We start from the raw sequence: 20,244 nt of genomic DNA, 5'->3' as shown, positions 1-20,244 counted from the left end.
AAAACAAACACACACACACTGTACACCCTCCTAACACCTGCCCTCTGAAGGTGCTCTCTGATTAATCCCAACATTAATTATTGACTGAGTTTAATTTGAAAGGCAGGAGGACTGTAAGCCAGGAGACCCTGCTTTAAATAATGTATTCGGCCCATTCAGAGGTAATCATATTGTCATTGATTAATATACATCGGTGCAGCTGAGCATACCTAATGCGTGTGGGAGCTAGGGTTGAGCTAGGAGCTAGGGTTGAGCTAGGAGCTAGGGTTGAGCTAGGAGCTAGGGTTGAGCTAGGAGCTAGGGTTGAGCTAGGAGCTAAGGTTGAGCTAGGAGCTAGGGTTGAGCTAGGAGCTAGGGTTGAGCTAGGAGCTAGGGTTGAGCTAGGAGCTAGGGTTGAGCTAGGAACTAAGGCTGAACTAGGAGCTAAGGTTGAGCTAGGAGCTAGGGTTGAGCTAGGAGCTAGGGTTGAGCTAGGAGCTAAGGTTGAACTAGGAGCTAAGGTTGAGCTAGGAGCTAGGGTTGAGCAAGGAGCTAGGGTTGAGCTAGGAGCTAGGGTTGAGCTAGGAGCTAGGGTTGAGCTAGGAGCTAGGGTTGAGCTAGGAGCTAAGGTTGAGCTAGGAGCTAGGGTTGAGCTAGGAGCTAAGGTTGAGCTAGGAGCTAGGGTTGAGCTAGGAGCTAGGGTTGAGCTAGGAGCTAAGGTTGAACTAGGAGCTAGGGTTGAGCTAGGAGCTAAGGTTGAACTAGGAGCTAAGGTTGAACTAGGAGCTAAGGTTGAGCTAGGAGCTAAGGTTGAGCTAGGAGCTAGGGTTGAGCTAGGAGCTAGGGTTGAGCTAGGAGCTAGGGTTGAGCTAGGAGCTAAGGTTGAGCTAGGAGCTAAGGTTGAGCTAGGAACTAGGCTATGGAGATGGATATGATAGAGCTTAAAGCAAGGAGCTACGGTGTCAAGCCGGGGAGCATCTCCAGGGTCCTGTCCTCCTTGTCTGATGTCTCCATCACAGTTTAGAGCAGGCGATGCATGGAGGCACTCCACTGCTATCATCTGACTGGATAACACTAGGAGCCCTGGAGAATGACAATAACCAGAGAGGAGATGGAGGGAGTGGAGGAGGGAGAGGGTGGGATGAGACAAGGAGACAAAGGAGGGAGAAAGGAGAGTGAGAGACGAGGAAGGGTAGGAGAGGGAAGACTTGAAGGAGGAGAGATAGCGTGAAAGAGAGAGAGAAGGGTGAGGCAAGGAGAGAGAGTTTGGGGGAGGGAGAGAGATGAGGCAGACATTAAACAAGAGATATCATAGTTATACATTTACTATGAAGTAGTAATGACCAGATGGAGAGAGAAAGCAACAGGACGCCACCACTGATATAACATTCCAAATCAGTATATTCTGTCCCTGTAGAATTTCCCCTCTAAATGTTTATTTGTTTTACCTACAGTACATTTATCTACCCCTCAAAGGAGAGAAACTTTTCCAATGGCAGGGAGAGAAAGATAGTTCACAGAAGTGCCAAGTAAGTATGGGAGTAGTGAGGTAGTGTATAGTAGAGGATTCTCTGCCTGGCAGACTGAGGGATCAACATGGTAATATATTCCTGTGCTCCGGCACTCCCCTGCACTCCTGCTGACGTCCAAATGCAGATGTCATGTCACCTACGTTTAGTTTAGACAAACAAAGGTGTACTTGGAGAGGAGGAAGAGGAGTCAGACGCTGAGGCTGTGTTGCTCAATGAAAAATTCATGCACTTCTCGTTAGTGAGCCGCCAGTCAAAGTATACAGGGAGTTTAGGACATGAAGAAATTATAGACCCACAACTCAACTGTCTGGACACAGAGCACAAGAGTATTCTGACAAACATAAACATTGATAACACACCTAGGTACCGGAGCACCAAGTCTAGGTCCAAAAGGCTCCCTAACAGCTTCTACCCCCAACCCATAAGACTGCTGAACAATTAATCAAATGGCCACCCAGGCTATTTGACATACACCCCCCACCCATTTGTTTTTACACTGCTGCTACTTGCTGTTTATTATCTGTGCATAGTTACTTTACCCCTACCTACATGTACAAATTACCTCAACTAACCTGTACCTCCGCACATTGACTCAGTACCGGTACCCCCTGTATATAGCCTTGGTATCATCATTTTATTGTGTAACATTTAATGTTACATTTTTGGGGGGTTTATTTAGTACATATTTTCTTAACTCTATTTTCTTAAAACTGCATTGTTGGTTTTAAGGGCAGACACAAACACACACACACACACACACACAAACACACACACACGCATACACACACACACACACACACACACACACACACACACACACACACACACACACACACACGCATACACACACACACACACACACACACACACACACACACACACACACACACACACACACACACACACACACACACACGCATACACACACACACACACACACACACACACACACACACACACACACACACACACACACACACACACACACACACACACACACACACACACACACACACACACACACACACACACACACACACACACACACACACACTCACATACTCACTTGGAAGAACACTACTCCATCAAGCAGACAAAAGCCACTCCAGTGGCCCCTCCATCTCCCTCCAGGAGATTGTGAAAGCTTTGGCAAGCCTGAGTGAAGATGTTGTTTTTGTTAATACATAAAGATTAGGAAACAGACTCCAGTCTAAATCCCCCCTCCCTTCTCTCTCTCTATATCACTCTTTCCCCCATCTCACTTTCTCTCTTTTTCTCTCTTTCTCTCTCACCCCAACCCTCCCTCCATCTATCTATCTATCTCCCTGGCAGGAGAGTTAGCCTAGTAAGACAGCTCTTCTTCCCCAGATGAGCTGATGAGTTCTGAGAAACGTGAGATGCCCCCCCCCCCCCCCCCCCCCCGGTTTCTTTCCTCCCCTCTCCTTTCTTAAACTGGAAGTAGATTCTACCTGACAGTACGTGTTGTGTTTTACACTTGACAGAGGCATAAGAACAGCATACTCTGGATTCACAAAATGCCAGAGGAACAGAATCAGACTCTCACCCAATCTGAGTGCACTAGACAAGTTGAGCAACATGCCCATGACCCTGCCAATGGTTTTAATCACTGTCAGTGAGATACGCATTTCTGTGCTCACTATCTAGGATGTCAGTTACATAGCGCTAACCACACTGACAACATGTTAAGAGGTGTGCAGTTTTCTAGGAGGGTAATAGCGACTGAAGTGGGAGGTTTAGAGAAGGGCCTCTTATCTCCATCTTGTGGTGTTTGGAGTTGAGGCGTGTATGAGATGGGGGAGAAGTGGATTATCACCTATGACTGAGTGAGGCCTTATGTCCTTGATTAGATCTGTTTAGAATTGAGGTGACGTTAAAGAAAGTGTTTGCGGAAAAAAGTTGAGAAAAAAGGAGAACAACATATAGACAGCTGCTATTGAAACCATTATCAATAAAAAAGAATTGTTAGGGATGTTTGACTAAATGTTGCCCAATATAGTAATGTGACTGTCTTGGCAACTCATTCATACATAGAAAGAGGACAGTGGTAATTACCCACAGCCAGAGCATCAGGGTCGTCCCCTTCTCTCCTCATACTCTTTCTTCCATCATCACAGCCTTAACCTCCGTCAACTCTTCTTCTACCCACATGCCTCGGGGGCACTCCAGCCCGCCCCTGGAGGGAGGGAAGGTTTTTATCATCCAAAGTGAGAAAGAGAGAGAAATGAGGCAGAATCACATCAAAAGAAACAACAGCAGCAAATCAAGAGGTTCTGAGGCAACAATGGGCCTGCCATAAGCACCACCTTCATCACCCACCTGAGTCACAAAGACACATCTTAGACAATCACGGGCTTCAAAGCAGCCTCGCGGCGGACCAAAGTGCAGCCAGCGTAATCTAATTGTCATTGTATTGCCTTCTGATGTAAAAGGCTACTCTTTTCAGGGCTTCTGAAAAGGGTGGGAGTATGGATGAATAGGTCTCAGGCAACTGCCGGAGACCTTAACCTGATTTAAGAGAGTTAAAAGGAGTCTGGTATGGTATTAAGCTGCACTTTGGGGTGACTGTGTTATTCAGACTTCACAATGGGCCTCTGTTAGAGTGGTGGTGCACTGTAGTTATTATCATAGCCTTGGAAATATACCCATCTCATCTCAGAGGAAAGGTGTCCCAAACGAATACAGGCTAACAGACACACACAGACACACGCGCACGCACACATGTTGTTGGTATGTTTCTAGTGTGAGGGGGACAATTAGCTTCTCTTCCTCTGTCTCTGACTGAGCACTTTAATGGTATTCAGCACGCTGCGTATTTAACACCCACCCTTATTACATATGAAAAGGAGAACATTCACTGAGCTAATTCCAACACGATGCACTGTTAGACGTTCAGATTAATTCATTATTTCATGGGATTTGAATCACTCTCGGATCCTTTGTAGGTCGTGTCTGTATCACTGATTATATGGCTATGTCTATTCTTGGCATTGGACATATGATCTTAGAATAAGGACAATAACGGTTGTAGTAACTGTTATCATCGTTGCACTGTAATACATGTAATAACCTTTATGATAATTCATATGTGATCATGATAGATACATCACATCATTTCAAAGGACTTTCAACATGTGGCCCTCTGTCCATCCAACCATCCATCAATTCATTATTTAATTCATTGTTTCATTTATTTACCCTTCCGTCCATCCTTCTATCCAGCCATCCATTCATCCATCCTGTGCTCCTCTATATGTGAAGATAGATTGTGTTTTAGTGAAGGACAATAATTCCTCCCTGGGTAGACAGAGGAACAGTGTCAGGCTGCTCTTAATGCTCAGGGAGAAAACACACCTGCATGTCTGACTCTGTGCTATAGCACTGCCCCGCATCCATCTGCACTTAGCCGTAGCCTCCTCCTTCATTAGCCAATGGCACCTTTAGCTTATGGCCGGGGCAGCGGCAATGTCTATATCATAATGAAATTTATGAAGAAGAGCCACTTGGTATGCTAGCTGTGCGGCAGCTAGGTCCCCGCGCTCAGAGAAACCCACACGCTCACTTTTATAGATTGCATAATGGCTTGCATGAAAATGGTTTCACACTAACATAAATCAAATGTCAAAATACAACCGGAGCAAGACAATTCCCATGGCGTGCATACACACACAGAAACACAAATACCTGTACATGTGCACGCACGCACGCACACACACACACACACACACACACACACACAAAGGAGCCAGCCATCCAGAGAGCTCACAGCCCCTGCTTATGCAGATCCATGTAGTACTTAATAGCATACATAATAATTTATTAAGAAATGTTAAATATTCATCAATATTAAATTAATCATTTATAACAGATCTTTAAATTAAAGGGTGTCCTTGAAGTTGCAGATGTGAGGAGTGTCTTCTGCAGAGAGGCAATCCCCCCGCGGACATTTTCTATCTCTGATGTACAACACTGCTATAGTTAATGAGTATCCCACTTTGATACATCCAGTCCTTTAAAGAAAAGGAAGGGAAACACACAAATGCACAGAAAAAATGTCACAGTACAAGTCATTAATCGCTAGTGCAATAATTACTAACATAATCACACTGCATAAAAACACACTGTTTAAATACAGTGTGTATCGGTCTGTAATCAGAAAGAGAGAAAGAAGAAGGAGAAGGAGGAAGTCACCTTCCAAATGGTAGTATGCTCCCTACTCCTGGTCTTTCTTCCTCATCCCCTTCTCCCCCCTCTACCTCCCTCTCATTATACCTCCCCCCTTCTCTCTCGTTCTAGCTCGATCTCTCTCTCAAGGTTACTGATGATTCTCGTCATCCTGCTTGTTTTCATTAAACCGAGTTCACAGGACGAACGGCATTAGAGTCATACATGTATTTGCAGCAGCAAAGAATTGAATCCACTTACAATAATCAAACAATTCTTAAATCAGAGTTGGAGTACCATTAGTAAATACAGTATGACCGCTGTGTGTTGAAGAAACCCCAGCCCCATGCGGTGTCCATGGAGTCATGAAAGTATGAGAACATATGTGTCCATACAGTGTCTTTAGAGGAGTTGAAGGTAAGACAGGGGAAGGACGCGGCGCTCTGCAAGGGCACGTCGGCTGGTGAGACCTCGTGAGACACACGGTTACACAGCAGCCTAGCGGCATGTCACACCTGTCCCCACACGTTAACCCCAACCTCCCATTCACCGGGTCACCTGAGCCCTCTCCTTCCACACCTGTCCCCACACGTTAACCCCAACCTCCCATTCACCGGGTCACCTGAGCCCTCTCCTTCCACACCTGTCCCCACACGTTAACCCCAACCTCCCATTCACCAGGTCACCTGAGCCCTCTCCTTCCACACCTGTCCCCACACGCTAACCACAACCTCCGATGCACCGGGTCACCTGAGCCCTCTCCTTCCACACCTGTCCCCACACGTTAACCCCAACCTCCCATTCACCAGGTCACCTGAGCCCTCTCCTTCCACACCTGTCCCCACACGCTAACCACAACCTCCGATGCACCGGGTCACCTGAGCCCTCTCCTTCCACACCTGTCCCCACACGTTAACCCCAACCTCCCATTCACCTGGTCACCTGAGCCCTCTCCTTCCACACCTGTCCCCACACGTTAACCCCAACCTCCCATTCACCAGGTCACCTGGGCCCTCTCCTTCCACACCTGTCCCCACACGTTAACCCCAACCTCCCATTCACCTGGTCACCTGAGCCCTCTCCTTCCACACCTGTCCCCACACGTTAACCCCAACCTCCCATTCACCAGGTCACCTGAGCCCTCTCCTTCCACACCTGTCCCCACACGTTAACCCCAACCTCCCATTCACCAGGTCACCTGAGCCCTCTCCTTCCACACCTGTCCCCACACGTTAACCCCAACCTCCCATTCACCGGGTCACCTGGGCCCTCTCCTTCCACACCTGTCCCCACACGTTAACCCCAACCTCCGATGCACCGGGTCACCTGAGCCCTCTCCTTCCACACCTGTCCCCACACGTTAACCCCAACCTCCCATTCACCGGGTCAAATGGGCCCTCTCCTTCCACACCTGTCCCCACACGTTAACCCCAACCTCCCATTCACCGGGTCACCTGGGCCCTCTCCTTCCACACCTGTCCCCACACGTTAACCCCAACCTCCTATGCACAGGGTCACCTGGTCCCTCTCCTTCCACACCTGTCCCCCACCTCACCCCCTCACCCACCCACAGGTACAGTTGGACCCCCTCTGTGGCGGCAGGTAGCCTAGTGGTTAGAGCGTTGAACTAGTAACCGAAAGGTTGCAAGATCGAATCCCGAGCTGACAAGGTACAAATCTGTTGTTCTGCCCCTGAAAAAGGCAGTTAACCCACTGTTCCTAGGCTGTCACTGAAAATAAGAATTCTTAACTGACTTGCCTAGTTAAATAAAGGTAAAATAAATTTAAAAAATATGCACAGCAAGGTTAGAACATAGAGATGAGCACTAATGTCAAGGTGGCACATGTGCAGTACTGTATGATAGCCAATGTAAGAATGGAATACCTCAGGTGTATTATTTTCGTACACACAGCGATATTCCCCCATTACCATTGGTGTAAAGAACTTAAGTAAAAATGCTTTGAAGTACCTAAGTCGTTTGGGGCATCTGTACCTCACTTTTATTCCACTACATTCCTAAAGAAAATAATGTACTTTTTACTCCTTACATTTTCCCTGACACCCAAAAGTACTCATTGCATTTTGAATGCTTAGCAGGACACGAAAATGGTTCCATTCACACACTTCTCAAGAGAACATCCCTGGTCATCCCCTACTGCCTCTGATCTGGAGGACTCACTAAACAGAGAACATCCCTGGTCATCCCCTACTGCCTCTGATCTGGAGGACTCACTAAACAGAGAACATCCCTGGTCATCCCCTACTGCCTCTGATCTGGAGGACTCACTAAACACAAATGCTTTGTTTGTAAATTATGTCTGAGTGCTGGAGTGTGCTATCCGTCAATTAAAAACAAGAAAATCGTGCCATCGTAATATAATGAGTTTGAAAGCATTTCTACTTGATGTCATAAGGTGAATGCACCAATTTGTAAGTCGCTCTGGATAAGAGCGTCTGCTAAATGACTTAAATGTAAATGTAAATGTACTTTTGATACTTTTTTTAATTTTATTTTTTATTTTACCAGGTAAGTTGACTGAGAACACGTTCTCATTTGCAGCAACGACCTGGGGAATAGTTACAGGGGAGAGGAGGGGGATGAATGAGCCAATTGTAAACTGGGGATTATTAGGTGACCATGATGGTTTGAGGGCCAGATTGGGAATTTAGCCAGGACACCGGGGTTAACACCCCTACTCTTACGATAAGTGCCATGGGATCTTTAATGACCTCAGAGAGTCAGGACACCCGTTTAACGTCTCATCCGAAAGACGGCACCCTACACAGGGCAGTGTCCCCAATCACTGCCCTGGGGCATTGGGATATTTTTTAGACCAGAGGAAAGAGTGCCTCCTACTGGCCCTCCAACACCACTTAAAGCAGCATCTGGTCTCCCATCCAGGGACTGACCAGGACCAACCCTGCTTAGCTTCAGAAGCAAGCCAGCAGTGGTATGCAGGGTGGTATGCTGCTGGCTTATACTTAAGTATATTTTAGCAATTAGATTTACTTTTGATACTTAAGTATATTTAAAACCAAATACTTTTAGACTTTTTCTCAAGTTGTATTTTACTGGGTGACTTTCACTTTTACTTGAGTCACTTTTAATTGAGTATGACAATGCGTTACTTTTCCACCACTGGCCATCTTTTTTTCTCAGTAACTCCCCTCCAGCTCGATGCCCCGGGCCGAAACGTTTAAATAAGCAGGCCTGTTGTCCCAGTTTGGGGTTATAATACTGAGAGGTTCAGGGTGAGGTTAGTCAAAAAGCAGCTTATAAAAGATTACACCTCCATGATAGCAACTCATCAGGAGATAATTAATTGTGTGGGCCTCTCTCACCACTCCCTAAGCCTGCTTATTAGAGGGCTTACATTTACATCAGGGCTCATCTCTCCCATTTACACAGTACTGAGTTAGAGGAAGACTGCACACCCATGTTTGATTCTGCCCTGAAACTCACACAGCTCTTGATCATTGTGGTTGACATGTAGTGAGAAAGGCACACTAAACCCATGGCCTAAGGGATTGAGAAGTCTTTGTGAAATGTATTACTCCAATCAGAGGGTTGAGTAATACGTTTCCTTTATTGATGAAAGCCAATAACAGGCGAGTCGTTAGATAAAAGGGGTCTTATAGGCCTGCTTGGTTTTGATGATAAAATCGTGATTGTTTTTGGTAGAGTTTAGGATCATTTCATGTAACTGGAGATAACTGACACAAGGTTCCCTGTTCATGTAGTATCACATCATTTCCGTGTGCACTAAAACCAACTGCAATATTCTAATAGATCATCAAGCTAAAATAAAACAAAATACAATGGCATGTTTCATCATATCATTTTTATTGTTTAACTGAATGCAGCTAGGTTATTTGTATGACCACCCAACATGTTAGAGTATGACAAGAGAAAATGTAATGATAGTTGAAACTCTGATTGAGGGCCGTATCATTTATAGTAAGGTCCTACTCTATGATTAAGGGCCATATCATACATAGAAAAGTCCTACTCTCTGATTAAGGGCAATATCATACATAGTAAGGTCCTACTCTATGATTAAGGGCCATATCATACATAGTAAGGTCCTACTCTATGATTAAGGGCAATATCATACATAGTAAGTTCCTACTCTCTGATTAAGGGCAATATCATACATAGTAGGTTCCTACTCTCTGATTAAGGGCCATATCATACATAGTAAGGTCCTACTCTATGATTAAGGGCCATATCATACATAGTAAGGTCCTACTCTATGATTACGGGCCATATCCTACATAGTAAGGTCCTACTCTATGATTAAGGGCCATATCATACATAGTAAGGTCCTACTCTATGATTAAGGGCAATATCATACATAGTAGGTTCCTACTCTCTGATTAAGGGCCATATCATACATAGTAAGGTCCTACTCTATGATTAAGGGCCATATCATACATAGTAAGGTCCTACTCTATGATTAAGGGCCATATCATACATAGTAAGGTCCTACTCTCTAAATAAGGACCATGACACACAGAGTCAGGTCCTACACTATGATTAAGGGCCATACCTTACATAGTAAAGTCCAAATCCCTGTCTGTGGGCCAAATCATTTGTAGTTAAGTTATACTCTATTATTAAGGGCCATACCTTACATAGAAAAGTCCTACTCTCTGATTAAGGGCCATATCATACATAGTAAGGTTCTACTCTCTGATTAAGGGCCATCTCATACATAGTAAGGTCCTACTGTCTGATTAAGGGCCCTGTCATACACAGTAAGGTCCTACTGTCTGATTAAGGGCCCTGTCAAACATAGTAAGGTCCTAATCTCTGATTAAGGGCCATATCATACATAGTAAGGTCCTGTTCCCTGAATAAGGGTCACACCATTAATAGTAAGGTCCTATTCTCTGATTAAGGGCCATCTCATGCATGGTAAGGTACTTATCTCTGATTGAGGGCCATCTCATACATAGTAAGGTACTTCTCTCTGATTAAGGGCCATCTCATACATAGTAAGGTACTTCTCTCTGATTAAGGGCCATCTCACACATAGTAAGGTACTTCTCTCTGATTAAGGGCAATATTGCGCATAGTAAAGTCCTGATCTCTGATTAACATACAGAGTACGTTTCCACTCTCTGATTAAGGGCCATATCCTACATAGTAAGGTCTCATCTATGATTAAGGGCCTTACTATACATAGTAAGGTTCCACTCTTTAATTAAGGGCCCTCCCATACATAGTATGGTCCTAATCAAATATTAAGGGCCATACCAGACATGGTACGGTCAATACCATACACAGTAAGGTGCTACTCTCTGATTAAGGGCCATACCATACAGAGTAAAGTCCTACTCTCTTATTAAGAGCCATATTATAGAGAGTAAGATCATACTCTATGATTAAGGGCCATATCATACATAGTAAGGTCCTACTCTCGTATTAATTGCAATACCATACATAGTAAGGTCATTCTATCTGGAGTAAGGGCCAGATCATACATCGTAAAGTCCTACTCTATGATTAAGGGCCATAACATACATAGTAACGCTCGACTCTCTGATTAAGCGCCATACCATACCAAGTAAGGTTCCACTCTCTGATTAAGGGCCATCTCATACATTGTAATGTCCTGCTCTCTGATTAAGGGCCATATCATACATATTAAGGTCCTATTCCCTGATTAAGGGTCATCCCATTAATAGTAAGGTCCTTCTATCTGATTAAGGGCCATAGCAAACATAGTATGGTCCTACTCGTTGATTAATGGCCATAGCAAACATAGTATGGTCCTACTCGTTGATTAAGGGCCATAGCAAACATAGTAAGGACCTACTCTATGAAGCTTGTTTAAATCAGGCCAATATCCCTAGAAAGAGGAACATAGTAGCCTATATCCACTGTTAAAATAGCACCCAGCCCAGGGCTAACTGTGATTGAATGTTTTATCACAGACAATCCTGAGTGCTGGAAAAATAACTAATTCATTCATCCCTGTTCAAGTACAGCACTGTAACAACCATGTAATTCTTCCCAGATTTTCCCTTTCATACGACTTTGATTTGTCATGTTATTTCAGTCTCTTTAATCCCTCTTTCCTCCATCCTTCTTTTCTTCCCTCGTTCACAGAATGCTTGATATCAGTGTGCAGTAATTCACTTATTGAGTATCCTGCCTCAGTCGTGTCATGGCAGGGCGACAGGAGTAATTCGGCGCTCTGCCACGGTAAAAGGATACAGTAAGTAGGTGTCCGGGGCAGCTTAGGAAGGGCACGGAGATCCATCAGAGTGGCGTATATGATGGATCGCGCCAGCGTCCGGGATGAATAGACATGCAACGCAAAACACATGGAGACCAAAATAGGAGGAGGAATATACATTACATCCATTTAATCATCCACTGCCACGCGTGTGTTTCTGCAGCGACGCAGGCAGGCCACGCTCTGCTCTACTTTCCCTTTCTACCTCACTCTCTTTCTCCCTTTCTCTCTTTCTTTCCCTCTCTCTCCCTCTCTCTCCCGCTGCCTTCAAAGGCCTCAGCCAGATTGATTATGTACAGGAGAGCAACAAGCAGAGACGCAAAACACCTGCCAAGGAGAGGATGCTGCACGCTTTTTCACCATGCCACAAAAAACCTACTGTGAGACGACAGTGAGAAAAAAGAGAAAGAGAAAAAGCCGTTGGCTTCATAACAATACTGGGTAGAATCTTGTGACTTCGTAATACAAAATACATCAAGGATATTCTCCCCTCATAATCATGAACCTACAATTATAACTCCAATATAATATCCAATAGGCCAGGGCACTCCAACCCTGTCCCTGAAGAGCTGCCCTCTTGTAACTCTAATCTAGCACACCTGATTCTAATAATTAGCTGGTTGATAAGCTGAACCAGGTTAGTTCCAATTGGGATTGGAGCGGAAACCTACAAGAGCGTAGATCTCCAGGAACAGGGTTGGCGTCCCCTGCAATAGTCCTACATGCTGTATGTTAGCTTTTCCACTGGTGTGGTGCTGAAGAGAGATAGAATAACTCACACAACAGCATTTTATTTAACCTTTATTTAACAAGGCAAGTCAGTTAAGAACAAAATCTTATTTACAATGATGGCCTAGGAAAAGTGGGTTAACTGCCTTGACAGATTTTTACCTTGTCAGCTCGGGGATTCAATCAAGCAACCTTTTGGTTACTGTCCAAACGCTCTAACCACTAGGCTACCTGTCGCCCCAGCATGACAATCGAGAACCGTCAGTGTATTGACACGTCGGGGGACCAGAGAGCTGAGAGTTCAGTGGGGAATTGAGGTGAAATGTCAAAGGATATCTAAGTTTACACAGCTGCAGGGCAAAGGATGACAGAATCCCTCGCTACTGTCTGACAGAGGAGGGTAAAGAAGTGGAGGCCATTAGGAAGGACTACCACAACATGGAAAAGAGATAAGGTGCTGGGTGGGTTGGGGGTCTCATCACCATCTCCTGCATGTAATTGCCTTCACACCCAAGACCTGGTTTAACCTCCAGGTTGAAACACTCAACACCTTTTAAACTGCCGTATAAAACAGCACCACCAAGGTCAACCTGAAGAAATGTATTCATGCACTGAGATTTACATGAATAGGAGAGAAGGTAGACGATTAGGGCGACAACTCTTCAGAGTTTTCTCATGACAAAATCTGTTGTGCATGACTGGCATTGTTGTCAGTGTGTGTGTTGTATGCTGACAGTTTCCGTTGTTTGTCTGATGTAGCGTATGTCCTAATATGTACACCGTACTGCTCCTATGCATTCAGCGCTATCGATGCAAACATCTCCCTCTTGGCCCATTTTGACGAGAGCTGTCCAACATGTCAAGGCTGACACCAAAGTACAGGCCTTCCCTCCCCTCCCGAGACCAACAAAACACTGAAGGTTTCAACTCACTGTGTTCCCTGTTTAAAGTTGGGATTTTGAAGGACTCCAGCCTAACTCAAGATGAAGGGGGAAACAGCAGATTGAGGGAAATGGGGAGGATGAGAGGAGATCAAGACTGTACGACTTGAAAAGACACTTTCGATAAAGGAGAGCAAAGACCCTTTTATGTTTCTTTCATGAGAGGATGAAGACATAGGAACCACTTAGATATTCCAATATACATGGTGAGGTTGTGGTGATCTTTCTTCCAGATTCAGTACCCCTCACCACTCATAAATATACATGAGACATATGTAAATTATATTTCACAGAACCTTTTTTTAATGTGTATGTTGCATTTAGCCATGTGTGATTGTTATTCAACTTTTCTTTTCATAGTGTATTATATCCAGTGGTAAAGATAGAACAAATGAATCTGTCCATTTTTGGGGATCTACAAAGCAAAAACATCCTGTTGAAATGACTATGAAGGAGGTTAGGTTATTTTCTACACCAGTAAGCTCTGTAGTATCTGAGGTAGTGGTGGGTTAGCCGTCTTTTGACTCCAAGGCATGGTGGAGCCTCTCTGCCAGCCGGACCCACAGACTCCCCCTCACCTCTGGTTGCTCATCTGGGGAAGATCTGGGGCCTGGCCAAGGGAGAAGGGAGATGGGAGAGAGGGGAGGGGCTGGATGAAAAACGAGGATGTCACAACATTGTTGCAAGGTTAGCACTGGCGCTAATGGAGCTGTGCTGGGGCAGGGCACCCCGAGGATCGACCCCGCCAAGGGAGGGCATGTACGAGTCCAAGATAAACTACTGTTGGGGGCATGGCACTGCCCCAAGCCCCACCACTGCCCGCTAAGCTTGCACGCACGCACGCACGCAGACACACACACACACATACACACACACACGCGCACGCACGCACGCACGCACGCACGCAGACACACACACACACGCAGACACACGCAGACACACACACACACACACACACACACACACACACACACACACACACACACACACACACACACACACACACACACACACACACACACACACACACACACACACACACACACACACACACACACACACACACACACACACACACACACACACACCCTTAGATTTATCTGACCATCACATCCAGCTCTGAGAGATCCCTTTTGTTCATAAAGGATGGAGTTTGACACAGCACTATTCACTGTTTATATTCTTACACTCTTGCTTCTTACAGGGTTAGGGATAGAGTGGGGGCCTATCTATCAGGGGATCGTTTTGATATTCTGTTTGACCCTGTCACATATTCTCATTTTGGAACTATTCCATCTAATACTCAGAAACGTGATGCTTGAGGTAAATGATCGATCATTGGAGAAAAACATTGTTTTTATTCAACTCACCCTTTAATCCATCTGTCTGACAAATCAAGTGAGCCCTCCTGTAGTGCTGTGATAGTGCAATAATAGCAGGAAACCTCTCACTTAAACTGGCAAACCTAATTGAACTATTGATCTAATTGCAGATCAGGAGACAGAGAGCGAGAGGAGACCACTTTACGGTTCACATTTCAGGAACTCTCTGCCAAGCCGTTCTGCTGCTGCTGTCTAGCCTCATCATCTACGTGGGAACATGCTTGTCGTAGTCCTCCCCAGTTTAACTACACAGGTGATTTTAACACAGGGAGATGGTTCCTGAAGAGAAGAGCTCAGGGGTGCCACAGCAGACAGTCATGGGAAAAATGAGAGAGAATAATGAAAAAGACATGCGATTGTATGACATGGCGTTCTCCTACAGTGTTGAGGTAGACAGATGAAATGAGCGGACAGAGGGTTAAAGGGATAGGGGGACAGGTTTAGGGGTGACACACCCCGGAACCTGATGGTCCTGCTGTCACATCGGATTCAGCTTGGACTCAACTTGGACAAAGATGGCCGTGTTTTGGCAGTGCAGCGACAATATTAATGACTAGTTTATGTCTGTTTGGCTATGCTCATTCAGAGCCAGAGAGGGAAAAAAGGAAAAGAGGGAGAATCTCTCCCAGCAGAGCTTTAAGGAGCTACACTTCCTGCCAGGAGAGGAAAGGAATGCTGTTGGCAGCTCATAGGCATTTTTGATTGGTCAAGAGGGGATATGGAGGTCAGTACTCTATGCTTTGATTGGACAAGGAAGGATATGGAGAGGTCATCGTGAAGTGTTCTCATGCCTTTTAGGAGCCGGGGTAGATGGGTGACTGGAAATATGACAATAATTAGAAAAGAACGGAGGGAAGAAGGGATGAGGGAAGGAAGGAGGATCGTATGGCCTGAGAGGAGAAAAGCGAATGAGAAGAGTATACGCATGAGTGCTTTGAGGTTGGCTCTAAACAAATCTGTGTAGTCTCTCTCTTTCTCTCTCTTGGTCTCCTCATATATTATTTTCATTACTATAATATATGATGTTAAAAAAACAGCTTCAGATACATACACACTACAGGACCAAAAGTATCTGAACACCTGCTCGTTGAACATCTCATTCCAAAATCATGCGCATTAATATATATATATATTTTTTTATTATTTTTTTTTTTTACCTTTATTTAACTAGGCAAGTCAGTTAAGAACAAATTCTTATTTTCAATGACGGCCTAGGAACAGTGGGTTAACTGCCTGTTCAGGGGCAGAACGACAGATTTGTACCTTGTCAGCTCGGGGATTTGAACTTGCAACCTTCCGGTTACTAGTCCAACGCTCTAACCACTAGGCTACCCTGCCGCCCCAATATGGAGTTGGTCTCCACTTTGCTGCTTTAACAGCTTCCATTCATCTGGGAAGGACTCCCTCTAGATGTTGGAACATTGATGTGGGGACTTGCTTCCATTCAGCCACAAGAGTATTAGTGAGGTTGGGCACTGATGTTGGGCAGTCAGGCCCGGCTCGAAGTCGGCGTTCCAATTCATCCCAAAGGTGTTCGATGGGGTTGAGGTCATGGCTCTGTGCAGGCCAGTCAAGTTCTTCCACACTAATCTCGAATAACCATTAAATAACCATTACTGTATGGACCTTACTTTGCACACAGGGGCATTGTCATGCTGAAACAGGAAAGGGCCTTGCCCAAATTGTTGCCACAAATTTGGAAGCACAGACTCATCGAGAATGTAATTGTATGCTGTAGCGTTAAGATTCTCCTTCACTGGAACTAAGGGTCCTAGCCTGAACCATGAAAAACAGCCCAATACCATTATTCCTCCTCCACCAAACTTTACAGTTGGCACCAGTGGAGGCTCCTCAGAGGAGGAAGGTGAGGACCATCCTCCTCAGTGAATTTCATTTAAAAAATGAAAATTGTAAAACATTAAAAAAGTATAATCACATCACCAAATAAGTTATTAAAACACACTATTTTGCAAATAAGGCCTACAGTTGTCTCAACAGCACTCTGTAGGGTAGCACCATGGTGTAGCCGGAGGACAGCTAGCTTCCGTCCTCCTATGGTTACATTGACTTTAATACAAAACCCAAGAGGCTCATGGAGGCTACTCCTTCCATGGACTAACAAAGTAATTATGACTACTTCCGGAGGACATCCTCCAACCTATCAGAGATATTGCAGCATGAACTGCCATGTTGTCCACCCAATCAAAGGATCAGAGAATGAATCTAGTACTGAAAGCATAAGCTACAGCTAGCTAGCACTGCAGTGCATATATTATAGTGAGTAGTAAACTCAAAGAGAGAGAAAGACAATAGTTAAACAATTTTGAACAAATACATTTCTCATAATTCCAAAATGAAGGAGAAGCAAGAGAGAAATAGAAGGCGAGAGATATTTCGTAATTTGTTTCACTTTCAGTTTCACATGGCTAGCAAATGCAGCTAGCTAGTTTAGCCTAATGAAACACCCTGCTCAAACAGAGGGATGCTATGTAAGTTAGCTTGCTATGACTATCCAACACAACACTGGAACTCTTCCAAGTGGTTTTAAAATGTATTGCCACCGAGGCCTGCCGGTGTAACTGCTTACTGACTGTACATTGTAACGTTACTGTATTATTGTAGTGGGTTTACTAACGTGTTAGTTCTATTAGCTATGCTGACTATGATGTTACTTTAGCTAATATGGTGACAACGATGTGTGCTGTGTGTAGCGGTTTGGCATGTACAGTTTTTTTTTGCCTGGTCAGATACAGGTATTGTGCATTGCTGTCCACAAGCGAAGGGAAAAGGTGAGAGGAGGAGAGTTCATAGATGCAATAAGGAATACAACGTGGCTGCTATGAAATTGAACTGTGTTTACGCCTGATCGGGGTGTATTCATTCCACTAATTCTGTAGAAAAGCATTTCTTAAACAGAAGCAAATAGAACAAAACAGGGATAAACATTCCTGAATTTGTCAAATGGAAACTCTCGTTTGCAACTGTAGAGAGAGAGAGAGAGAGAGAGAGGGAGAGAAACCCATGCCTATAGATGTATGGTCCTGTCAAGAGAAATGATCTGGGCCACTGGAACAGCATAAATACTATGAGTAAGCTGGAATCATTATCACCGATATTACCACTTCAACACACACTTCAATAAAGCCATGGGCCACCAGCTTTCACAAGGATTTAAATGATGCCCAAACCCCTCTTCCCTTCCCCTTCCCCTGCCTCCCTCCTCCCCCTTCGCCAGACTGAAACCTCAGATGATCAGGCCTGGCTGGAAAAAGAGCCTGAGGTTTTGTGGGGTTCCCTCCTGAGCCGTGATATCACTGATGCTGTCTCCACTCCTAATCTCACCCATGTCTCGCTACCCGCTCTGCCTGGCCTATGGGAGATAATGCCTGATGGAGAGAGTGACTGAAAGGGGGAGCGAGAGAGAGAGAGAGGGGGATTCCGTGTGTGTGTGTGTGTGTGTGTGTGTGTGTGTGTGTGTGTGTGTGTGTGTGTGTGTGTGTGTGTGTGTGTGTGTGTGTGTGTGTGTGTGTGTGTGTGTGTGCGTGTGTGCGTGTGTGTGTATTTTTACATGTATACCTGTGTACGAGCTTGTGCGTGTGTGTGCGTGTGTGTGTCCGTGTGCGTGTGTGTGTGTGTGTGTGTGTGTGTGTGTATGTGTGTGTGCGCGTGTGTGCGCGTGTGTGTATTTGTACATGTATACCTGTGTACGAGCTTGTGTGTGTGTGTGTGTGTGTGTGTGTGTGTGTGTGTGTGTGTGTGTGTGTGTGTGTGTGTGTGTGTGTGTGTGTGTGTGTGTGTGTGTGTGTGCGTGTGCGTGTGTGCGTGTGTGTGTATTTTTACATGTATACCTGTGTACGAGCTTGTGCGTGTGTGTGCGTGTGTGTGTCCGTGTGCGTGTGTGTGTGTGTGTGTGTGTGTGTGTGTGTGTGTGTATGTATGTGTGTGTGCGCGTGTGTGCGCGTGTGTGTATTTGTACATGTATACCTGTGTACGAGCTTGTGTGTGTGTGTGTGTGTGTGTGTGTGTGTGTGTGTGTGTGTGTGTGTGTGTGTGTGTGTGTGTGTGTGTGTGTGTGTGTGTGTGTGTGTGTGTGTGTGTGTGTGTGTGTGTGTGTGTGTGTGTGTATACTTTTGCGTGTGTGTGCAATGGCAGGATTGACAGAGACGGGGGCCCTTACACAACCCCACAGAGACAGCCCTGTCCAACCTTCTCCAAAGCCTCCACCACTGATCTAACAAAGCCCCTCTTATTCAGGGCAGCAGACTGAAGCCTACGGGGAGAAAACCTCAAAGACTTTAACAACACCTCCAATGCCAGCCACCATGAAGGCTTGTTTCTTTCATTATTCAGCTCAAACAGGGGGCCCTGTGGGTGCCAGTGTGGGCATGCCCGTATTAGAGAGAAAATAATCCTATGCCCACACACTATCAACTTGCATAGCACCGGCACCCACAGGCCTTATTGCTGGGAACTTTCCATTACCAGCATCATCACCCAGCGTAATATGTTTCCATGTGTGGTGGCAATTATAAGATCCCAGCACAGAGGTGTAATAGGAGCCATGCTGGCTCTCCGTGTGTAGTGCACAGACCACAGTGGCTCACACGTCCCTGTAAAACCACAAGGGTACACTGCGACTACTGTACACGGGGCCCTTGGTACAGATGTAGGATATTCATTTGAGGCAGTTTGCTACAGCAGGAACATAATCCTGCAGCAACAGGAAATGTGAATTATTTTATGGATTATAATTAATATACTTTTTGTAAATGATAAACTTTAGAAGCCTTTTTAAACCTCAAATAAATGACAGGTTGGCATTTCCTGCCGTGCAGGAAAATTCTCAGCAACAAAAGAGTGATCAAATTAAGATCCTACATCTGTAGGAGAGATACTGGCTCATAACCTATGGTGTTTACTTGAATAACCACACTCTGAGCTAAGGTAACATCTTTAGTTGAACTTTGAATCCCTTCTACATATTGTCTAGTTTGTTTGTACATTATGGAGTTGGGCTGGGACAAAACCTCTCAGTCTAGGACACAAATTATCAGTCTATGACACAACCTCTCAGTCTAGGACACAAATTATCAGTCTAGGACACAACCTCTCAGTCTAGGACACAAATTATCAGTCTAGGACACAACCTCTCAGTCTAGGACACAACCTCTCAGTCTAGGACACAACCTCTCAGTCTAGGACACAACCTCTCAGTCTAGGACACAACCTCTCAGTCTAGGACACAAATCATCA

The sequence above is a fragment of the Salvelinus fontinalis genome, chromosome 4, assembly GCF_029448725.1.
Source record: "Salvelinus fontinalis isolate EN_2023a chromosome 4, ASM2944872v1, whole genome shotgun sequence".
NCBI lineage: Eukaryota > Metazoa > Chordata > Actinopteri > Salmoniformes > Salmonidae > Salvelinus > Salvelinus fontinalis.
This window is presented reverse-complemented; position numbering follows the sequence as displayed.